Below are 15,553 nucleotides of genomic sequence, written 5' to 3'. Positions count from 1 at the left end.
GAAAGGAGACCTTGGCTCAGGGGCTGATCAGCTGTTCACCCTGGGCAACTTTCTCTGTGCCTTGGTGCCCCCATCTGCAAAATGAGGATAATAATAGTACTTCCTTCATGAAGTTACTGTGTCATGATTAAGTGACTTGGATGGGGTTGACCCACACTGAAGAGGCAGTTGGATCCTTGGGCATGGAGACTGGCCTTGGTGAGTTTGGGAACATTGGTACCGGGGCAGGGGGTGGTGGTGTGGGATGATCATGTGGGGCTAGGAGAGAGCTCCGTCCTCTGCGGGACAGGATGGCAGAGGGACCTACCGGGGGAGTAAGGAGCAGCCAGGAGGACCTTCACTAGGGCGTGGGGCCGTGGAGCCGAGCAGTGGGCGGGAGAGCAGGGCGCAGCTGTCTGGCCCCAGCCTGGGCTGGGAGCCCAATGCTCTCAGGATGTACCATGAGTGATTGATGAGAAGAATTTTGGTGGACTATGGTGCAGAGGGCAGGGGGCTGAGGAGGCAGAGATGAACAGACAAGTAATGCTTGAAGAGCTCCACCCGGCTGGGGAGAAGAAATGGGGCCCAGCTGGAGCCATGTGCAGGGCTAAGAAAGTAGCTTGAAAGATCATTATCAAGAGGTGAGTGTGTTTGTTGATGAAAGGAAGAAGTGGGGAGAGACGAGGCAAGGGAGGGGGACCCTGGGGCCTGGGGACAGCTGGGATCCTCTAGGAGGAGCGCTGTGGGTCTGCCCCAGGCTGGGCCTTTGCAGAATGGGGTGGGAGATTTTTGAGGGCTCGTGCGCTCAAGACTCTGGATGCAGAAAGGTCCCTCAGGGTGTAGGCTGGATAGGGAGGGAGTCCAGGAGGAGGAAAAGGGGGTGAGATGAGGTCAGAGAGTGGGGTCAGGAGAGTGAAGCCAGCCCAACCGGGAAGGGTGGAGGATGGTGGACAGAGGAGTGGGTGGGAGGGGGGGAAATATCAGGGGGCGGTGCTGGGGGCAGGCAGTGTCCGGGGTGGGGATGGCTGGGAGAGTGCAGAGGAGGAGAGGGCTGTTGGTGCTGTTGGACCTCAGAACTGAGGGGCAAGGGGTGGCTGGGTCACAGGGGTACAAAGAACATCACCTGGGGGTCCTTGAACGGGGAAGTCTGATTCTCACCACTACTGGCACGAATGAGGGGGAGAAGCCTTCTCCATGGCCCCAGGCTCCCTCTGCACCCCACTGTCAGTGGCTGCTGCTGGAGAGAGGTGGCCGCCACAGCCTGAGTCCTGCTTCTAGAAAAGCACAAGAGGCCCTGAGAGGCTAGGAGGGTCAGGGAGCACTGGGGCTGGCCTCTTACTGCCCCATTAGGGGAAGAGGGTCTCAGGGGGGCACAGTTAGGTCCTCGAGGTGCCTTGAGGCACAGGTGCCAGCCCTGGACTCAGCTCCAGGCTGGCGATGCAGAAGGCAGCAGGCTGGGACCCTGGCTGGTGCCCCCACTCCCTCCAGCCTGGCTCTGCTCAGTCTCTGAGCTCTGGGCGCCAGGTGCTGCACTGGAGGCCCAATGGACTGTGCCCGGTGTACCCAGAGGGTGGTGACCCCGCCGTCTCTGGTCCCCATAGAATCGAGGAAGCCCTAGGGGGTACCCATCCTGAGAGAAAGGGCGGGAAGGCTGGTGGAGGGCTTGGCTCCATGAACACCCACAACCAATCACAACCCAGTGGTGATTCCTTGATGAGCCCACCATGCCTTTGTGATGACCGGCTGCTAGAGGGTGCTGGGAACCGGCCTGGACTCGCCCTTGGGGTGCCCACTCCTCCTACCCACATGGGGCCAGTTTCTCCCAACTCACGAGCTCCCCCTGGGCCCAGAATGGGAGGCCAGCAAGGGCCACTCTGCTACATTTTCCCTTGCAACTCAGCTCAGTGGTTACCTCCCCTCAGAAGACCCTGACACCCCTGACTGGTCAGGGGCCCCCGGCCCTGAATGAGTCATGGGCACCTTGTCTGTCTCCCCTTGGGTGGTGGTTAGTCCATGAGGCCGGGCCTGGTGTTCACCTCTGCCCCAACTGAACAGGTGGGAAAGCTGTTGGGTGAACAGGAGAGGGACGGAGGTGGCCAGAAGCTCCTTTGGGAAAAACAGTTTCCCCAGGACATAGCGTGGTGAGGGGAGGGGTGGATTCTGGGGCCAAAATACTGGAACTAAGCTTTGTGGCCTCTGGCAAGTTCTTAACCTCTCTCATGCCTTCCTCTGTCATCTGTGAGTCAGAGGATGAGGATGCCTCATGGGTGTGTTAAGGGCTCACAGCTGGGACCTCTTATTCATTACTGTGATTGCCCAGAGAAGGGTCTGGTCTTTATGGCGCAGGGTGACCTGGGGGAGCCAGAATCAGGCTTGGCCCCTGCCCTGAGGACTTGAGTGCTGCTAACCCCCTGTGAGTTGGTGCCAGGACTCTCTCCAAAGCTCTGCCAGCACCCAGCACCAGAGGGAATAACTTGCTCCATGCCAACTGCTGTGTGACTTAGGCAAATCACTAAACCTCTCTGAGTCCATTCTCTTCATCGGAAAAATGCATCACCATTATCATTCAATTAGTGTGTTCCTGCGCTTACTCTGCAGATGTGTACTGAAGCAGGTAGTGTTGCCGTCAGATAAACAAAGAGCTAAAGTGTGGATGGGGCTTTGCCTGGGGGTGGACGCAGGTAGCTGCATCCCACGCCCCGGGATTCAGTCCCAGCTCCCAAGCCCCCTCCCAGGCACAGCTCCACCGCGGGCCTCAGCCCTTGGCTCCCTGCAAGGTGAGGCTCGGGCGCCCTCTTGTGGTCTCAGACCTCGGAGCGCAGCCCCTCCCGAAGGTCCAGAATCCCTGTTGCTGGGTGTTTTGAGCGGAGGGAGGAGCCCTGGGCACCATCCCCACCTCCCGCCACGCATGGACTGCCCAGAAGAGGCGCCGGAGGCCCTGGAAGTGCCTCAGCCTGTTCTGGCCCCACTGTGAGCGGAGGGTGGCCCTGACCTCCTCCAGCCTGGCATCCTCACCCTTCTGCCCCTCCTCTGTCCTCTCCTCTGCCCAGACCACCCTCCTAGAGGCTGCCTCTTCCTGGCAGGACACCCCAGGGCAGCCCGGGCCCAGCATCCCGGCTAGCTGGTGGGCAGGCCCTGGAAACTAACAGCTGGTGCGAGTGGGCGATCGGCGGCACTGCCAGGCCCAGGCGCTCGCCAGCTGGCGGCCACCACTCCACCCCGCACCCCCACGTTAGGCAGCCCTGCCCAGTGGGGTGCTGTGGCCCCCTGGGCTGCTCCTTGGAGTCCCGAGTGTGTTAGGCTCAGATGCCTCGTGATGCAGGCAGGGCACACACCCTCTTGGAACCTCAGAAAACAGGTCCTGAGCTTTCTTCTTAGGCTCAAGCGGAGCCGGGCTGCACCAAGGGGTGTGTAATAATGGACCGACCTAGGGGCCCCTTCTGGCCCTCAGCCCGTCTGAGCCGCAGGCGGCCACGTGTGCTGTGTGCTTCTCTAAGTGGCCGTGCCCTCTGTAGACCCTTGGACTGCATCCATTCATCCATCAAACGTAACTCAAGCCTGTCCCAGGCTCTGCTCCTGCTCACAGGTAGAGACAGGCCAGAGAACCGCCAGGTGGAGAGCAAGTGTCACGGGGCTCTTGGAGCCAGGGGGAGGACCAACTGCCGGGTCAGGCGGCCTGCAGCATGTGAGGCGGGTGTTGAGAGGCAGCCGGGAGCTGGCCAGTGCCCGTCAGTGCCATGTGCTGAGGCTGCTCTGAGTCAGGCGCTCAGCATGGCCCCACCCTGGTGCCCCATGGGGTCTTCTTGATGAAGGTCATGGCAGCCTTGCTTCCTAGGTGAGGAAAGAGCTCAGGGAGGTGGTGTGACTCATCCAAGATCACACAGTCACCAAACGGCCCACCCAGGATGCAGACCCAGACCTGGCTGATCTGGAGCCCAGGGTTTAAGTTGCGCTGTTCCAACCTCAGTAAGGTGAGTGGGAAAATCCCCCCAGTCTCCAAGGCCAGGTTGGGGAGGGCAGTGGGGCTGACCTGGTCGAACTTGAGTTTTGGAAAGATTCCCTTGATAATTCATGGGGCGCATGCATGTGTGTGTATGTGAGAGAGAGAGAGAGAGAGAGAGAGAGAGACAGAGAGTAGTGTGCAGATGAGAGGAATGGGTGACAAGGACTTGGCAGCGATCCAGAGGGGCAGTGGTGGCCTGGATTGGGTGGGATGGGGGACAGGTTGCGGGATAGGTAGATTACAAAGGTTCGGGAGGTAACTTGGGCAGGACTTGGGGGGTGAGCAGGAGAGGCAGCCAGTGTCTGACTTGGGAACCTGGATGGTTGATGGAGCATATTCTCTGAGGTGGGAGGAGCAAGCCGATGGGACTGGTGATGAGCTCAGCCTTGGAGCAGACACATGGGGCAGAGCTCCAGCTCACTGGGAGTCCCGTGTCCCTCTTTGGGCTGCCGTACACACAGCCAATCCCTTGCCTGTGTTCCTGGGGCGGTGCCCAGCCTGGCACTGACAGGGAAGCATCAGGGTCTGGAGGGCAGTGGCTGTGTGTCTGCCTTACCCTGATCACCCCCTACCTCTGCCATGCCATCTCCTGGGGGCTGCAGGGAGCAGGGGATCCTAGGTGCCACCCTATCAGAGACTTGGCTCTGGCCAAGCCCCTCTGCCAGAGGGTCAAGGACCCGCAGGGCTGAGACTCTCAAGGTAGATTGCTCTATGCCTCATGCCACCCACTCTTTTCTTCCAGATTAGACTCAGGTCCTTTCCTGCAGCCTCAAGTCCCTTCCGATGTCAACCTGGGATCCCTCTGGCTAGACGGTATGTTGCTGGCACCTTAATCTCTCTCCCTAGTAGACCCCACCAGCTTTTCTAGGGCTGAACTCTCCCCTCCCCCAGCTAGCATCACCCCACTTTCAAAGTGCCCATCTGCCATGAATACAGCATAGCGCATCATGCCCCCCTCTGAGCCTCAGTTTCCTCATCTGTCCAGTGGGCTCAGTGGGCCGGACCTGGCACAACCATGGTGGGTCGAGTCCCTGTGATGAGGAAAGGGTACAGTCCACAGAATGGGGGTGCTCTTGTCTTCCTGTCAAGGTTCCTCCCTGCGTGTTGGGGGGTGCCCTCCTCCTGCTACCCTTTCCCCATCCCACCCTGGCAGGCTGCCAGCAGCTCTTTCAGGCTAATTAAGTTATTTTGGACCGACTTTGGAGGGTGGATTGACATCTCAGCCATTGGCTGAGAGCTGTGATGGTACCAACCCTCGCCCCCCACCCTGGTGCCTGGCAGTTCTGGAAATGCCAGCGAGCCCAGGCCTTCCTCTTGGCACTGGGCTGTGACTGCCAGGCCGAGGTCACCCTGGATGGACCTGCTCATCAGGCCAGGCGGTGTCTGCTGACCCATCTCATGTCCTGGAGGCCTTCCACACCAGCCCTCCTGGTTGAGAAGGGGCACATGGCTCTCCTTATGGGTGAGGTCAAAGCTGAGGCATCCCAGTGGGGAGACCCCAGGCCCCTCTGCGGCCATCCCATCTCTCTGCTTCGACCTTCCTGTGTGTCTGAAATGGCCATAAAAGCCCTGAGTCCTCACTTGCCACAGCCAGCTCCAGTCCGAGAGGGGAGGGCACCTGGGGGGCCTTGTTCCTGTTTGTTTACTGGGAGCTGAAGTCGCCTGCCTTACGGGGCCGGGGGGAGGGGTGGGCACACCGGCCCGCAAGCTGGTGCACAGCAGCGCCGTGCTGAGGGGCTCTGTGTGCCACACTCTGTCGCAGATGGGCCTCAAGGCTCAGCGCTGGCTTGGGAGAATGGCTCTGGCACTTTTGCGGGCCTCAGTTTCTTCCTCTGTATAATGGGGGTGATGACAACACCGCCCTTGGAAGGTTCTGTGAGGTTTCAGGCATAGAGGCTGCCAGGTCTGGAGGAGGTGCTCACAAAGAGCAGCCTGGGTCCTGGGGCTTCTGACTTTCACCCATGCCTGCCTGCTTGGGTCTTGCCTGGGGTCTCCCTGTGGTCCCTGGCCGTGGGGTGTGGGGAGAGCTCCCTGACCACACTCCCAGGGACCCCTAGGCTCTGGTAAGGTGATAGGGGTAGGGTCAGGAGACAGGAGCAGGCCAAGTCGGGCTCCTTGGGAGGGAGTCTAGGCTGCCTTAAGCCCTTCTGGTCAGTTTCTGGCTTCTGGAAGGGAGCTGTGCAGCCACCACCAAAGGGAGTGTCAGGAGGGGCTTCCCAGGGCCCTGGAAGACACCCGCTCCCATAGGTAGGTATGCCCTCCTCCAGAAGCCCACCTCTGCCTTCACACCCTGACCCCAGGGGCAACTGTCCACACCTGTCCCCTGAAACATTCCTGGCTGCATCTGGTTTTATAATTGCAGGTGGGTGACTCATTGGAAAAGACCTTGATGCTGGGAAAGATTGAAGGTGGGAGGAGAAGCGGATGACAGAGGATGAGATGGTTGGATGGCATCACCGACTCAATGGACATGAGTTTGGGTCAACTCAGGGAATTGGTGATGGACAGGGAGGCCTGGCGTGTTGCAGTCCATGGGGTCGCAAAGTGTCAGAGGGCTCACGACTGAGCAACTGAACTGGGTGCACACACACACACACACACACACACACACACACACACACCACAACTCTCCACTATGAGAGCTCTTGTACAGGGCAGGGCTGTGTATCCCACCTCCTGCCCACCCCCCTAAGAGCTCTCTCATCCCAGGCTACACCTTCACCTTGGGGAAGGGCTTGGACAAACCGGCATGTCTGGGTTCCCATTTGCTCTCCCCTTCTCTGTGGACCCCGAGCCCATCCACACCTCTGACCTTCACAGACCAGCCTGGTCCCCACTCGTCACATTAGGCATGGCGGGCAGAGCACCAGGAAGGTGCCTGGTGATTTCAGATGCACCCAGGCAGCTGGGAGAAGGGGCCCTCTGGCCTATGGATCTGAGGGGAAAAGGAAACTTACGTAGAATGAGCACCCACTGGGTGCACTGTGAGCTCACCTGCTCTGTCTAACAAGTCTATAAGGCAGAATGGGAGCTCCCACTTTACAGAGAGAAGCCTGAGGGACAGAATGGCCAGTGGCCGTGGACACACAGATGTGAGTGATGACTCCAGGGCTGGACCTCAGTGCTGCGTGAACCCTGATCCTGGGGGCTGGGATGGGAGGTGTCTGCGGAAGTTGGAGCCAGCATGTTGTATAGAGCTAGAGACAGGCTTTGTCTTTCTGGAGGAGGCTGTATTACCCAGAGCTGCCCCTGGGGCCCCATCCATAGATAGTGAGTTCCAGAAGATTCCAACAACGTGCAAAGTAAATGACCGCCACGCCCTCTGCAGTTGACAAGGAGTTCCTTCTTATCCCAGCGGGCTCCTTTGCTCCCTGGCAACTCTGGGAGGCAGAAATCATCCTTAGTCCCATTTAGCCCTGGAGAAATGAACACCCGGAGAAGTCAGAGGACACCTTTTGGACTGAAAGGGCTATGCAGCTAAAGTAGCCATCTCTAGTTCCAGCCAACAGTTCACGGGGTCACAAAGAGTCAGACACGACTTAGCAACTGAATAACAACAATGGTTCCAATGTGTTGACCACTTACAGTGCTGTGGCCAACTCTGGGCAGAAGGCCTTACCTACATCATTTCACTTCATGTGTACAGCCACTTGAGGAAAGTAGGTGTCATTATCATCTCCACTCTCCAGATGAGAATACAGGCTCAGAGACGGGAAGTAACTTGCCCAAAGTCACACAGCTAGTCAGTGACAGAGACAAGACCCCCATGTGTCTGACCATGAACCCCAAAGAGAAATCTCCAGCTGATAGGCTGCTTTTTCATACATGAAGCAAACGCGAACCTCTGTCTCCTCAGGAGCCCCAGTCCTCTTTCCAGGGCCACTGGGGTGACGCCCGCATCCTTGTGGGCCTTGAGCAGAAGGGAAAGTCTCGCAGGTATGTCCTCTGGCCATTTTGGGGACAAAGAACGTGGAGGGCTCCCAGGATGGGAAGCATGGTCCCCAGCTCTCCCAGGCTCCAAGAATCATCCTGTAAAGAGGATCTTTGGATGGAGCGCCTTCATCCAAAGGGGATAGTTCAGAACATGGGAAAAGCTTCCGGCACACACACAGGCACTCATGGCAGGTGTATTCAGAATAGCAGAAGATGGAAACAACCTTAAGACAGTGAGCCAGGGAGTGGCCTTTGGGAAGAGGAAGGACTCAGAGCAAGAGGAAGATGCTCACGGAATCTTAACTGTGCTTAGGGAGACAGCAGAGAGTGTTCTAAAGTCCGAGGACAAAAGGAAGTCACTAGAAGGCTGAAAGTGTTGGGGGAGACAGGGCTGTGTGGTTTTGCTTTGTAGTTGCATTTTCCCAATTTATTATGTTAACCAGAAATAATGTTATACTGAGAGGGAAATACACCCTGTACACACACACACACACACACACACACACACACACACCCCTCCCTTTTTATGCAACTAAAATTGCTCCGGGTGCAAACAAGAACGTCTGGCGACAGCACAGGTTTTCCAGCTGCCAGACCCCACCAGGCAAAGAGATGTTTAGTCACTGATCTTGTCCTTCTCTGAGGCACATTGGACATCTTGGTGAAACATGAGGACACAGGCTTGCCAGGAATTCCTTCCTCGGCACTTGCGGTCTTACCTCAGGCTTGGCTGTGGGGCATCCTGGCAGCTCTCTTCCGCAGCTGACTCTTCCTGTTCTCTCCCCAAAGTCCTTTTTAATGACAGTACCTTCCCCCCTGCTGGATCATCCTGCAGGCTGGGGAAGGGGAGCCGTGGGTCTGGCATTATAGCTGGCTGATTCCGTGCTCTTGTGAAGGCAATCCAGTTTATCTGATGGCTTGATCAGGGAATTTAATTATAATTTGGGCACCTCAGGTCTGGGAGTCCCTTCCAATTTCAGCTGAGCCTCTGACCTCCCTGTGGCCAGGGGAATCCAGCATGCCATAGACCAAGACATACGCCCAGAACAGGCCAGGGAAGACTTCAACCCGCTGCGTCTCTCTGCCCAGACAGACGCAGGGTCTCTTGTGTTCCCAGATGCAGAGCTTCCTCAGCTGGAAGGTCTGCTTCAAGGACCTGCAGGAAATCCTCAGGGGAAACTCAAGGGCATCTCAGCTGAGCTCCTGCAGCCTCAGGCCCGGGCAGGGGCTATGCTTCTGAGAAGTTGCAGCACCCTTCAGCAGAGCAGCTTCTTGCCATGCTTGTGTGGGCTAGTCTCATGGATTCCCTGGAGAGGGAAGCCTGGGGGTCAGTCTCTGTGATGGAGCAGGTGGAGGTGAGAAGCAGAGAAAGGCCCGGAATGCTCTGTGTCCAATGCTTAACTCCTCCCCCCACCCCCATTTAAGGAAAGGGAGCTTGGTATGAGCCTTGGACCTTGACCTTGCTTGAGGTCATCCAGTCTGCAGCAGTGCCAGGGTTATCAACCAAGACATTAGGCTTCTGATGGTGGGGATCAGGACCCCAGAAGGGCCCTTCATCACTGACAGCTTGCTGTGAACTGAGGACTCTTTGGTCTCAGATGAGCCCATTATCAAGAAGGACCAATCAATCTGCCCTGAGCTAGTCTGTGCTCTAGAAAGAATATAGGCTTTGGAGTTTGATGGACCTGATTTATATTATGTGATCTTGTGCAAGTCACTTAACTTCTCTGAGCCTTTCCTTTGCTGTAGCTGGGTACCAATACCAACCTCACAGGGTTAGTTTGTAGCAGAGGAGCTTTCTTTATGAAAGAGAAAGAGAAATCATATAGTAAATCATTTAAAGTGTTTCCTGTATTCTCCTAGCAGGCCCAGGGGGTCTGTTTTCTAACTGAGGCATCTGGGCCTGAGAGGGTGGAAAGTGACTTCCTCAGGGTCCCAGGGAATTAAGTAGAAAGCCTGGATGTGAACCAAGCCTTGTCAGCTCCAGAGTCTCTGCGAGCAGCTGCCTTTGCAGGGAAGTGCACAAGAGCGGGAGATGCCCTCCTCTGCCGCCAGCCCACTCCCTGACCTCCAGCCTTCAAGAGCCTTTAACTACTGAGTCACAGGTCATCTTACCTGTGGTGGTAGCGGGGCCTTGTGGCTCAAGTGGCACCAGGATGTGTCCAACTAGTGCAACCCAGGACGGGCAGAACCCGGCCCCACCCACCTGGGGCCAGCAGGAGGTGTCACTGCCTGGGCCTGTGTGCCTTCTCTCCTGATACTTCTGTGCCTGGTACAGAGCCTGCCAGGGGGCAGGCGCTTGATGATCAATTTGTTGAGCAAATGAAGCAAACCTGGCAAGTGGCCAAGGTCCCAGCTCCATCCCTGGTGCGTTGCCTGGCATTCTGTCCCTGAGGCCCTTTCTTCCTGCACTGAACCCCCTCCGGCTCTGAAGGAAGTGGGTACCCACCCCAACCTGTATGGGAAGGTAAAGGACTCTGGGTCAGTGGCTGGGGGTGGGGGGGAGGGCGGGTGTGGGCATCCTCCAGCCAGTCCTGATGTCTGAACGCAATCTTTGTTTTTTATGAAGGACTTTGTCCATTTGCTGGGGACTTACTGCACGCCAGGACCCCAGGCTGGAAGTGCGATGAGCATCTTCATGTTACGGAGGTGGACTGAATATCAGAGAGGAAAAGACTTGCCCAAGGCCACCCAGCAGCCCCCAGGATTCCAACTCATCTGTCCTTGCGGATTCTGAAGGCTGGGCTTTTATTTATGACACCATCCTGGGCCCCTTATGCTGGGGTCATGCTTCAACAGCCAGGTCTGATAAGTGGGTGCCTCTTCATTCCCTGCTCTAGCATCACGTTCTAGCCCTGGTAACCTCCAGACTTGCGTCAAGGCCTGCAGGCTCCTTGCAAACCACCTGCTTGGATTTCTGTTGCACTGGTGACCCCTGCTGGCCAGGACCCCTTCTGCTTCATCCTTGTCCCCAGCATCCCCCCACACATATTTGACCCTCGAAGCTCTGCCCCCTCCTTCCTATCCCCTGGGGTCTGCAGGGAAGCAACTGCTTCTGTGCAGTTGGGCCTTCCCACCACACCTCCAAATCCCAAGGTTCACAGGACAGGGTTGGCCTTCTCCAGGGCGTGGTTTCTCCAGGCTGGGCCAGCAGTCACCCTCCTGTGGGCCACAGGGTTCCTGTTCCCTCCCCGCTGGGACTGGCTGCTGCTTCTTGGTCTCAGTCCCCTTTGCTCAGATCTCTTCTGAACAAAGGGACCAGAGGGTCCAGCACCGACAGGACTACCCCAAAGGCCCCAAGAGGAGGATAGCTGAACAGACAGGCATGGTGGGGGCAGGGAAAGACCTCTGTCAGCCTTCTCCCTTCCCCTGCTTGGGCTCAGGAGGTTGCCTGGCTCTGGGGGTGAGGGCAGTTGGGAGAGTGAAGAGATGCTACTGGGGATGCTCAGGTGGCCACACAGGCTCTCAGAAGCTTCCCATCCCTTCTCCCTATCCCCTCAGGTCTGCACCCCAGAGGCCCCAGGGCCCACTGAGGGGTTGATGGGGGATAGGAGGGACTGGGTAGCCCTTGAGCCCAGGGCTTCTCACTCTCTGCCTCCCCTAGCTGCTCACTAAATCCCTCCAGTCCTTGGAGACAGTGAGCTGGGAACCTGGAGCCAGATATGCCTGGCTTTCTGCATTCGGCCATGAACTCACCTTGACTATCCTCTCTCTGGGCCTCTCTTTCCCCAGCTGTAAAATGGGGGCAGTAGCAATACTTTGGCCACGTGATGTGAAGGCCCGATTCATTGGAAAAGGCCTTGATGCTCGGAAAGATCGGAGGCAAAAGAAGAAGAGGGTGGCAGAGGATGAGATGGTTGGATAGCATCACCAATGCAATGGACGTGAACTTGAGCAAACTCTGGGAGATAGTGAAGGACAGGGAAGCCTGGCATACTGCAGTCCATGGGGTCTCAGTTCAGACTGAGCAACTTAACAACAACAGCACTCCTTCCTGGGTATGAAGGACCCAGCAGAGTAAGTTTGTATAATGCACAGAAGGAGCGTGAGTTTAGTGGCCCTGACCACAGGGAGTGGGGGGGGGCCCTTGCTCATCTCCAGGCTGCCTTCCTAGCCCTTTTCTCCTCTGCATGGGAAGCTTCCCACCAAGGGCCTGTCAGATGCTTAAAGCTCCGTGTACTCCCAGCTGTCTATGTGGGTGGCTCTGCTGTCTCCTCTGGGCCAGGTTCGAGCCAGAGAGGCATCCTGGGGCAGCTTGAAGTGAGAAAAACTCAGGGAGGGCAGATCTTGGTTCTGCCCGGTCCTCACTGCGGAACTCTGTGTAACCAGTTTTCCAGTCTGAGCCTTAGTTTCCTCTTCTGGAAAGTGGGAGCAGTGGCACCTGTTGTGTTAAAGGAGCTACAGAGAAGGTGTGGCTCAGAGTAGCTGCCTCAGGCCTGCACTCACCACACGATCCAGGTGGCATCTCATTACCCCCTCACCTCTGGTCTCTAGCTCCAATGGACTCCAGTCTCTCAGAAGCATCTGCAGCTCAGCCTTCTCCCCTCCTCCCACACTGCCCCCAGCTTGGTGGTTAACCCCTATCTCATTGCACAAACCAGAAGCCTGGCGAGGGTTACCTTGACTCCTTCCTCTCCCTCCACTCCGTCCCCAGCTTGTCCCCCACCCGTCCTAGCCCTCCCCCAGGAGATTCCATCCTCACCACGTTCCTTTCTCAACACCTTCCTTGACTGCCCGCTGGCACAGTGCTGGTCCCGGCCACCACCACCTGGACTGTGGAGGAGCCTCTCGGCAGGCCCCACTTTCACTGGCTCCCTTCCAACCCTTTCCTCATACTGCATATGTACACAGTTCCCCTGCTGAAAACTCTACAGTGGCTTTGCAGTGCTTTTAGAATAAAGATCAAATGCCCAAGCCAGAGGTCCTGCATCACTGGGGCCCTATGGCCTCCCTGCTGGATCTCAGGCTACCTCCTCACTCAGAGCTCCAGCCATTCTGGACTTCCTCTGCTGGACTGTGCCCATGCCAGGCACCCTGTCTGGAACATTCTTCCCTGCTCCACTTCATCTAGTTGCTGTCTTCCACTCTCCAGATTGCAGCCCAGGCCCAGCATCTCCAGAGAGGCCTGTCCCGGGCCCCAGGTTGGGTTAAATGTCTTTGTCACAAGGTTTCACCAGCCTGGGGCCTCTTTTTTGAAGGTTCTGCTTGGTTTATCTTGGAACATACCTCTGTGTGATCCTGTGGCGGGTCCTTAAACTCCCTAAAGGCAGGGCTGTGTCTGTGTCTGCTGGTCACAGCATTCCCAGTCCCAAGCAGCAATCCAGAGCAAGTAGATGCTGGATAAATGCGATGGGGTCCTTGACCCTTCTGAGGCCCTCAGTCTGTGTCCTTGGTTTGGCATGTGATGATGCCTGGGCTGGTTATTGGTTAGTGAGCTCACAGGGTGGTGTTACAAAACCCAGTACTAGATGCAGGAGTCTCAGGTTCTAGTCCTGATTCTGCTGTGTGACCCTGGACCAATCGTTGCCCTCTCGGAGTCTGTTCCCTTACTGTAACACAAAGGGGCTGTGTTATGTGAGCTCAGAGCAATCCCTTCTGACATGACTGGTCCAGGAAGACTTTTTGGAGAGCAGTCCTTTGCAGGGGCCGATGGAAGGGCAGGATCGAGTGAGTGGGAAAGGCCTTCAGAGTGGGAGGAACAGTTGTGCAAAGATGAGAATGAGTGAATCACTTGTGGTTGAACAGAGGTAGGGATGGGGCCCAGGGGAGACAGGAGTGGAAACGGAAGGAAGAGTGCGAGACAGGGCTGATACCCCCTGCCAGAGTCAGCTGGGGCCTCCGACTGAGCAGCATCTCCATCCCCTTCCTGAGAACTCTGGCCCAGATTGAAGGCACAGTAATTGCAGGGCCCCTTAATTACCTGCCCCGCCCAGCCCCCCCTCCCCCTGTCTCTGGCTGGTGGGTTAATTTCCTGCTCCCTGGAGCTGTCCTGTGAACAGTCTTGCTTTCCTGTAACCGACAGCTCCCTCATCAGATAGCAGGGAGGACGAGTCCTCTGGGGGAATGGGAGGCTCCTGCCTGCCGCCCTCCATTGCCGGAGAGATGGCATCACCACCCAGGAACGCCGAGCCCAGCCCCCCTCCTCATTCCCAGATCTATCTAGTCTGGGATCTCGTGTCTGGCTCTGCCATCTCCGAGCCATGTGCCGCTCCTGACACCCCCCGCCCCACGCACTGTCCCCCAGAGCTGGCTCCTCGGTTGGTTTGGGTCTAAAGGGCTGTCCAGCTTGGTGACTGGAGCCCTTTTGGACCAGGCTAGAACCCTGGCGTCTGGGTTGAGGTTGGAGTGGGTGCTAGGGTCTTGGCTGGGGGAGGACGGGCTGAGATGCTGGGCTGCTTATGCTGGATGCAGCAGGCTGAGTTTGCAGAGCTGACTGAGATGGGCAGAGGCTTGCTGCCAGAATGAACCAGGATCCTGAAGCAGTGGGGACTGGGGAGCAGGCAGGGAGTGTCTCACTCTGAACACTCAGTCGGCCTTGGAGGCCCAGTGTCCAAGCAGAAGGGAGAGATTGGGGCAGGTGAGACCAGCAGAGTACCAGGTACTCTCCCCCTACTCTTCAGCCACACTGGCCTCCTGTGTTTCTCTGTAATTCCAAGTTTGTCCCTGCCTCAGGGCCTTTGCACTTGCTGGCCTCTAGCTAGGAACTTCTTCAGCCTGCTCTTTGCATGACTGCCTCTTTGCCACTTTCAGATCTCAGCTCACATATCACTTGCTCAGAGAGATGCTCCCCAATCACCAGTCGTTCTCCTCTGGGTCCCCTGGTTTCTCTTAACAGCATGTGGAACCATCTGAAAAGACTTCCCACACTTATTTGTCTGTTTCTTGTCTGCTCCCCCACTAGATTATAAATTCCATGAGAGTGGAGACTGTGTGTTTGTCTTATTTGCAGTATCTCTCCACGTCCTACCCCCACGTCTGTGCAGAGTCTGTGCTCAGTAAATATTGGGGCCCCACATTCCGGCCTTGAAAGTCAAGCTGATTTGTCTTTTTTGCAAACATGGGGGCTGTTTTCCATCTCTATGCTTCCATACGTGCCATTCCTTCTGTCTTGAATGCCCTTCCTTCAGCTTTTACCTGGAAAAATGGCTTCAAAACCCAGCACAAATGGACAAGAGAGAAGGTTCACCTCAAAGTGCTCCCGTAAGTGTGACTGTGTTACAAGGCAGACCTCTTGTCAGGTCTATACCCATTTCCACCATCGAGGGGTTGATTACCTACTGAGTTAGCCTGCTCCACTGCCATTAGGAAGGTCTGTCTTCTTTTGGGAGTGGTGGCAGGCTTCCTGACTGCCAGCTCTGCAAAATCACACCCTCCTGCGAGAGGGGATGGGGGAGAGGTGAGGGGTGGGAATCAGAAGCATGAGGACCGAGTGGACTCTGGTTGCTGAAGGAAGTTGGTAATGGAGGAGGCTGTTTCAACAAGTAATGAGCTCCCTGTCAATGGAGGTATACTTTCCCAAGGGTCTCACGTCCCCTCCCTAGCCCCTCGCTTTTCCCCAGGAGGAAGGAAAGCCTCCCTCGTCTCTGTCTCTCCCCTGTAGGGCTTAGTAAATAACATGACTGGGGAAGTTTCTGTTAG

This window comes from Capricornis sumatraensis, chromosome 2, assembly GCF_032405125.1.
Source record: "Capricornis sumatraensis isolate serow.1 chromosome 2, serow.2, whole genome shotgun sequence".
In the NCBI taxonomy this organism is placed as follows: domain Eukaryota; kingdom Metazoa; phylum Chordata; class Mammalia; order Artiodactyla; family Bovidae; genus Capricornis; species Capricornis sumatraensis.
This window is presented reverse-complemented; position numbering follows the sequence as displayed.